The following is a 9,118-nucleotide window of genomic DNA, read 5'->3' on the forward strand; positions in this document are numbered from 1 at the left end:
TCTACCATACAGTCTTGATCACTACAGCTTTGTAATATAACTTAAAGTCTGGAATTGTGATGCATCCTGCTTTGTCTTTATTTTTCAAGAATGCTCTGGCTATCTGGGGTATTTTTGTGGTTCAATCCACATTTTAGGATTGTTTGTCCTAGCTATGTGAAAAAATGTGTAGATTGCTTTGGTTAGAACAGACATTTTAACAATATTTGTTCTTCTAATCTATGAGCATGGAATGTTTTCAATTTCTTTTTGTCATCTTCAATTTCTCTCATCATTGTTTTACATCAAAACTCTTTGGTTAGGTTTATTCCTACATATACACTTCCAGTACTATGTTAAATAAAAGGGGTGAGAGTGTACTTCCCTGTCTCGTTCCTGACCATAGAGGAAAAGCTCTGTTTTTACCCATGGAGGATGGTATTAGCTGTAGGTTTTTTGTATACAGCCTTAATTTTGTTGAGGTAAATTTCCGTTATCCCTACTTTGTTGAGGGTTTTTATTATGAATAGATGTATTTTGTCAAATGCTTTTTCTGCATCTATTGAGAGGATCCTATGGTTCTTATCCTTTCTTTTATTTATGTGGTGTATTGTGGAGAGCCATGCAGCAGAAGCAAGGAGTCACGTACTAGGCGAGGCTTGAGGAGAAAGGCAGGTGAATGTTTATGGTATGTGGGGGCGCTCAAGGGGAACGCACAACCTGTACTGAAGTATTGGGACTAGTATAAGATTAACCAGGGACCATGGGAAAGGCACAGGAGTAAGTGAACAATAAGTTTCGGGAGCTCACGTCATTAGACACGAGCAGTCTTAGATTTTAAAGGGGTACCATTGGCTTTCAGTATATCTCTCAATGGACTTTCCATCCTATATCTGGCTAATTCGTTTCCCATGCCGGAAACCTTACCCTCTTGAGGAACTTAAAGTATAGCCTCTTAATATCGTCCTCAGAGAATCCCCCCGTCTTGAGACAGGAAATAGGCGCGCACTTTCCGAATCGTTGCTCTTACCCCAATCCTCGTTCTGCGTCCGGCGTCTCGGGTCCCGGGTTTCGGCACCAGATGTCGCTCTCGGCCCGCAAGAACGACCCGCAGACGAGGTGAGTGGCAAACTTCTTTATTTACAATCTTCAGCCCCGGGACCCCGTACAACGATTATAGCCCCAAGTTATAGAACACAGCGGATAGAAAGCACCCAATCACCACATAACACGACTAGTATAACACCCAATCAGAAGGGATACAGATGACTTCAGTCCGGAGCATGCAGGATGCTCGTGTCTAATGACGTGAGCTCCCGAAACTTATTGTTCACTTACTCCTGTGCCTTTCCCATGGTCCCTGGTTAATCTTATACTAGTCCCAATACTTCAGTACAGGTTGTGCGTTCCCCTTGAGCGCCCCCACATACCATAAACATTCACCTGCCTTTCTCCTCAAGCCTCGCCTAGTACGTGACTCCTTGCTTCTGCTGCATGGCTCTCCACAGTGTATCACATTGATTGATTTGCAAATATTGAACCACATTTGCAGCCCAGGGAATAAATCCTACTTGATTGTGGTGAATGATTCTTTTAATGTCCTGTTGGATAAAATTTGCTTTATAGTCTTTCTTGCCTTTGATCTTTCCTACCTACTCAAAGAGCCCCCTTTATATTTCATGCAGTGGTGGTTTATTGGTCACACACTCCTTTAGTTTGTTTTCTTGTTTGGGTTTTTTGTTTGTTTTGTCTGGGAAACTCTTTTTCTCTCCTTCTATTCTAAATGGTTACCTAAATGGATAGAGTATTCTTGGTTGCAGATTTTTCCCATTTGGTGGCATTTTGAATATACTATGCCACTTTCTTCTGGTTTGCCACATTTCTGTGGAGAGATCATGGCTGGCCTTATGGGTCTTCTCTTGTGAGTTAGGTACTTTTGTCTTGTTGGTTTTAGGATTCTTTCCCCTTATAACTATATTTTGCAAATTTAATTACAGTATATCTTGATGTTGCCCTACTTTTGTTGGTTTTGATGGGAGTTTTCTGTGCCTCCTAGATTTGGAAGTCTGTTTCCTTCTCCAAATTAGGGAAGTTTTCAGCTATAATTTCCTCAGACAAACCTTCTGCCACCTCTCTCTTCTCCTGGGACTCTTATGATATGTTTTTATATTTGAAGGAGTCACTGAGTTCCCTAAGTGTCTTCTTGCAGTCCATAATTCTTTCTCGCTTTTCTTCAGCTTTTTTGTTTTCCATTTTTCTATCTTCTAAGTCACTTATTCATCTCTCCACTTCTTCCATCCTTGAGGTCATTTTATCTGGTCTGTATCAAATCTCAGTTATTGCATTTTTCATTTCTGATTGATTGTTTTTTAACTCTTTTGTCCCTGGAGTAAGGGCCTCCCTGATGTCTTCCATGCTTTTCTCAAGCCCAGGAAGTATCTTTATGATTGTTGCTTTAAATTCTCCATCGGGCATATTACTTATATCTGTTTTGATTTGATCCCTGACTGTGGTCTTTTTTTGTTCTTTATTTTGGGCTGAATTCCTCCATCCTGGCATTTTGTCTAGGTATGTCTTCCACGTGTTAGAAAAGCTTATTAAGTTTCCTGTTCCTGAGAATAATGGCTTTATGAAGAAGAAATCACATAGTGTCCAGGGCCTGGTACTTCAGGTAGTGTCTCCAATGTGTGCTACATGCAATCTACTGTTGTGTTTTGGCTGATTTATCTCTCAGGTCAGCCTCTACAGAGGCTCTCCTTGCCTGCAGTGGGGAGTGTTTGGACCTTGGCCAGAGTGTGGTGAGTTTGAACTAGGCATACTCTGGTCTCCTTTCTAAATAAGACCTAAGGAGCTCCAGGGAGTCTCAGTCGGTTAGGAGGCTGCCTTTGGCTCAGGTCATGATCCTAGGGTCCTGAGATTGAGCCCCGCATTGGCTCCCTGCTCAGCAGGGAGTCTGCTTCTCCCTCTCTCTCTGCCTGTTGCTCCACCTGCTTGTGCTCACAATCTTTCTGTCAAATAAATAAAATCTTCTAAAAATATTTTTAATATTTTTTAAAAATGAGACCTGATACTACTTCCACTAGAACTAAAGACTTTCAGAATTCTACAGTTGGCAGGTATGGTGCTTGAGGATGTTTCTGCTGGTCTTCTGGGGTATTGGCCCACTGTGCTTGTCCTTAGGCACACTTGCCTGAGAAAGAGAAGTACTAGCAGAATGCAGGGGGTTGGAACTTGATGTAAGCAGGTTAGGCAGCCAGTGTCAGCTCTGTGTTATTTTGAAGGTGATTCTGTGTTTATGCTGAGGAGTAAGGAAAGAAAATGGTGCCAGCTCTTTCATCCCTGAAGAGGGATTTCCCTGCTTGCTGCTCTTAGGAAAGCACTCACAGAAGAGCAAATAATTTCCCCTTGTGTGTCCTAGGCATTTTTCAGATCAGTGTTTTTATGCTTCTGTCTCTGGGTTGCTCATTTGTTAGGGGTAGCACTATTCACTTTAGACTCTAGTCCAGCCAAGCCTGCTGACTTTTAAAACTCAAAACTTTAGGGGCCTGGTGTGGCAGGGACCTGCTCTGGTCTTCTGTCAGTGGGTCTTGCCACACTGGGACTGATGCAGGTTTGACTAAGAAGGGAAGTTGTGTCAGAATGCAGGAGTATGGGATTTGGAACAAAGCAGGTTAAACAGCCAGTGTCTGGGTTAGCTGACCTCAGCAGTTGTCTCTGGGCCTATGCTTAGGGACTGGGGCAAGGGTACTTTTGTCCCTGGAGAGGCATGTCTAGAAAACTGCCTCTCACAGAGGCACTCAAAGAAGAGTGTATAGCCTGTTGCCATGCACCTTAGGTGATTTTCAGGTTATACCATCTGCCCCAGGGTTGCTTACCTGCCTTCTCTCAGGGGGTATGGCAGAACCCTCAGGGCTCTATTCTAGCCAAGCCCACAAAACTTTAAAACCAGGCTTAATCCTCAGTGGTTGCAAGAATTCAGGAAAATCAGCCCCATCATCTTCCCAGCCAATGGCTTTGTGGGTGTGTTATTGTGCTGTCCCTGTGTATTCCATTCTCTCTTACCTTTCTCCATGACCAGGGCTCCCTCCCCTCCACAGCAACCACAATCCATTTCTCCCCCAAACCAAGACTCTGAACTTTCTGTGCTCCACGATCTGGCCCTCTTCTGTCCCTCTAGTTCTGTAATTTGTTCTGTCAGTCCACAGGTCAATTTTATGTGTATTCAGGATGATAGTTATCTAGCTGTGTTCAAGGGATGACGCAAGCCTAGGATCCTCCTACTATGCCACCATCTTAGCTCTCAATGCCGACCATATTTATTTCTGATCCCCAGGCAAAATAAATGATATAGTCAGTTTATTGAGGTTTTTCTCTCTATAACACGGTATACTGATGGGAAAATTTGGATAATATATCTTGGAGAATATATCTTAGAAAAATAAATAGAAATATGAAGCCAAACATACTCCCTGAGTAAACCTAGAAGAAAACATTTACTGATTATTTTTTATGTCTAGTTATCTTGATCATGGTAGGGATAAGATATTGGGTTTCATGGTTATTGACAAATTAATTTGAAAGTAATAATAACTTTATGAGATAAGTAAAACTGTGTGTATTTAAATTACTCAGCACAGTTTGGCATCTAGAATGTAGTCAGTGAGTGATAGTTTCTTCTCTGTTCTCATGTGAAGTAAATGAAAAAAAATTAACAATTGTGATATTTTTTCCAGGTCTATGTACACCCAATGTGTACTATATAGTGTACTGCTTTCTGCTTCTGTTTAATACTGGATATTTTTGTCAAATGATCCATTAATTTCTGACTTTTATCTTTTATGCAATGCTTAAGAGGCCCCTTGGACTTATTTAGTCCATTTTGCAAAATTTCAGTTGATTGTGCTGTTCCTTTCAGGTGCCAGATTCCGTTATGATAGTCAAACACTTCCATTTTTATATTGTCTTGAACTTACTCTAAAATTGTGTTTATTGTAACTTTTGGCACACTAGAGTTTTTTGGAGATAAAGAATGTCTTTAGATTTCCACTGAGTCTTTCTACAAAGTTCTCTCATTTATGGTAATCCTTTTTTTTAGATTGCATGGAAAGGATTTACAGTATGTTGTTTGAACAGAATAAATATAACAGTTTTGTCCTTTGCATGTCAACTTAATCCATATGAAACTGACATTTTGGTGCAACTCATAAAAAAAATCTACTGATGCATATATCATTTTAGAGGTAAAGTACTGGCCACATTTTGTCAATTACCCTGAGTGTTAGAAACAAAACAAGAATTATAAAATAGTTTCCACATTTTGCATTAAAATATATTTCCTAAAACAGATTTCCTTCCACTTTTGTCTCAAAATGTTAAGTACATATTCATTTAAGAAAATAAATGTTATCAACCAATGTATAAAGGAGTTTTTCAGATTTGTTTCACTCAATAACCTCCTGGATCTCTTCAGCTGCATAAAAATATTTGAGGACCTATAAAAGATCTGAAAATTTGATTTTCCCCAAAATATTGGTGTATCAATATATAACCAAATCTTAAATGTATGAATCTGATTCAAAGTAATATTTGTTGCCAACATTGATTTTACATGCACTGAAACTCTGTAACCCAAAATAGACCATCAAAAGTGCCTCGTTAACACTCTAAATTTGCTTCATCCTACTGTTACTAAGAATTAGAAGCAGCACAAAAAAATGCTGACAAGTTTTTTTGGCATATTTGGCTGTCTTCATTTCAAGCAAAATCTGCTGAAAAATCTCCCAACGCCAAGTGTTAGCTATAAGCTTTAAATGTGTGAGAAATCATCTTATATTTAATAGGAAAAATATATTGGATGCAGTCCTGCATCTAAATTACACACCACCATGAAAATTTTCAAAATTCCAATTGATGTGTTTATATTGATTTCATTTTAATCAAGTTTAATTGTAGGAAGTAGTAGAATTGACAGAGAACTACATCCCAAACTAAGGTTTCTGGATATTTTCCTCATTTCCCTTTCCTAGTAGCTTACTCATATCTCCAAACAGAATTACTGGTTCACAAACCGGTCCCTTATACTCACAGGGCAAGGAGAAACAAAAGAAAAAGGCCACTTCAGATTGGTAGGTGGAAGGTTTAATAAGCAAGGGAACTTAGGAGGTTTGTCTTGGGTGGCTGAAAGATGAGTAGATCTCTGCACCCTTCTCCCAGAATCCTAAAATTTTCTATAGAGGACTTAACTGGATTCAGTCACATATACCATCCAGATGGTCTCAACACCATATCACTATCTTAAGGCTGTGTCCTTGGGTCAGCTTCTGAGGATGGGTACGACAGTAGAACACACATTTTGAAGACAGGGAGGGAGTCAGGAACCTCCAAATGCCTTGTTTCAGTTCACCATGGGCCAACTAGTGGTCATGTCCTCTCGATGACCTACCACAACAGAAATCTACAATAAAAGGAAAAAAAAAACAATAAACAGTGAACCTTAAAGAAGTCAGTCTGTTAATTTAAGACCACTCTTTCACTTATATGCAATATTTTATATGTTTCCGATAATTGGTAAAACCTCTTGTTTACTGAGATATCTTTTAAAATATTACCTAGGTAAAGATAACCATAAGTCACAGTTTTACTTTGTGTAGACTAAATGTAAGCCTCTTCTTTCCTGAATAAGGCCAGGACATGTATATACAAATTCAGAAAGCTGAACTGATTGTTATTTGTTTGACTCATTGACTGATTTTGACCATATTAATCAAATCATAAACTTTGATTTTCACAGAGGGTAATCCATGTAATAGTCTCAGAGACTACTCAAATTATGTCTGTATTTGAATATTTCAATTTACTGTGCTTTAAGAAAACAAAAACAAAATTTTGGCAAATTGGGTTAACAACATCAAGTCCTCTCTCTCACAAACACAGAAATGCTCCATGAATATACAAGTTACAGGTAATAAGCAGTTAATGAAAATCTCGTATGGAAATATTATTGCTCTATTCAAAATGCTTTCATAATGTGTACTGTTTGTTTTAAAACATACTGTATTTTTAAGAGGGAAATAAAAGAGTGACTCTTAAGAGCAGGCAGATCTACATGACAATAGAGCCTTTTTAGAAAGTTAAGAAAGCCTTCCTAGATAAGCAATAGCATAAGAAAACTGTGCACATCAGAAATGAAAGAGCAGCAATAAAAACATGAAATTGGGACTTTTCTTTCTGGAGGATATAAAAAGTTGCAAGAAAACAGCACTAACATTATCACAATGAGAGCAAGCAGGATGAAGTATGAAATAAAAGTTTCAAATATATCAAATAATCTAAAATTCAGGAAGTGGTGACCCTCCCAGCAGTAAAAACAGCTATGATTGCCTTAATAATTGATGTAGCAGTAGAAGAAGGAGTAGAAGATGCTATTGATGTGTAGGGAGAAAACAGATTAAGTTTAATAAATTTTTTCGGCCCAGTGTGGACTTCATGACAGTTTTAAATAAAAAAAATTATATGGAAACATACAAGTTATCAAAACTGACCCAAGAAATAAAAATTTGGGATAACCATATAGATATCTAACATTTAAGAAAGAAACAGGATCAATCTTGTGCAAAAAAATTCAAAAATAGAAGAAAAAGAGAATCATTTCCTCACTCATTTTTTGAGGCTATTTCTATCCTGAAAGCAAAAAGTTATCAGAAGAAATATATATTAAAAAACTAATATTCTCATTAATATAGAGGAAAAACTCATTACAAAACCAAATTTGATATAGCAGCAAATAAAATTATTTCATCACCAAGTATGATTTATCTGACCTTGTATGCTCATGTTAATATAGGAAAATTCAGGGGCACCTGGGTGGTTCAGTGGGTTAAGTGTCTGTCTTTGGGTCATGTTATGATCCCTCTGGGGATCATACCTGGTGTTAGGCTCTCTGCTCAGTGGGAAATCTGCTTCTCTCTCTGCCCCTCCCCCTGCTTGTGCTCTCTCTCTATTGCTCTCCCTCTCTCAAATAAATAGAGAAATAAAATCTTTAAAAAAATTTTTTAGAACATAGAAAAATTCAATCAGTGCTCGTTCATGTAGCATTTATAAAAATGACTGGAATATTAATTTAGAATCATCAGGTAAAGAATAGCAGAAACATAATTATTGATTCTATTTATCTATTTATGTGTCTAACTCTCTACATACAGATGCAAAACACTTTTTTTTTAAACTGGGAGCATATGTTTATATCATTTTAATCTATCTTCCTTGTATCTTCTGTGTCATTAAATAGTTTTCAGTAGTTTATGAAATAATGAATAGCATCTCTTCATATGAATATGAGATGATGTAACTAATCAGACTCATATTTGGGGACTTTTCTGTCATAGAAAATTATTTTAATATTAAATAATGTGAATAACTTCCCATTTTTTTGTTAAATACAACTTTAATTATTCCAAGAATTTAAATAAATACAAGTAATTACTAGGTCAACTGAATACATGTTTTTAAATCTTCTGATAAATATTTTAATAAAAATCTGGGCTACCTGGTATTATATGTCCAAATATGAAATGCTTCCACTGATCAAAATGCTTAGCAAATCTCAAAACAAAATTGATAAATTTAAAAGATATAGTCATATTCAAAAAGCAAAATATCTGTAAAATGGAAATCAAACATAAATACAAAGTGGAAAAGAAGTGAGGCTAAGAAACTTGTGAGATCTGCGGAAGAGGACTGAGGCAGCTAGGAATTCAAATCCCAGGAGATAGCAGAGGCTAATAGTGCAGAGAACATGTGCTGGAACTAATATTTTAAACCAGAAATGTGGGTAGAGTCAGCCACCCATAAAAAATACCAAGAAAAAGCTGCAAACTCAGGCAAGGGCTAACATTTATCTGGACATACTAGAACTGGGAAGCATAGCATTGCAGCTAGGATCTTGGCTAAGCTTCCGACTGGCTTAGAGACTGTATCTGTGCTATAAAAATAAAAAGAACATTTAAAAACCCATCAATGTATAATAGTATTTTTTGTGTATGTGCTTCTGTTCTCAGGGATCAATTGAAGGCAATACCAGTGTGTTTTGTCAGGGAGATTTGAGCACATGAAAAGTAAAAATGTCACTCATTAGTTTTTA

Source organism: Mustela nivalis (assembly GCF_964662115.1).
Source record: "Mustela nivalis genome assembly, chromosome: X".
NCBI classification, from domain to species: Eukaryota; Metazoa; Chordata; class Mammalia; order Carnivora; family Mustelidae; genus Mustela; species Mustela nivalis.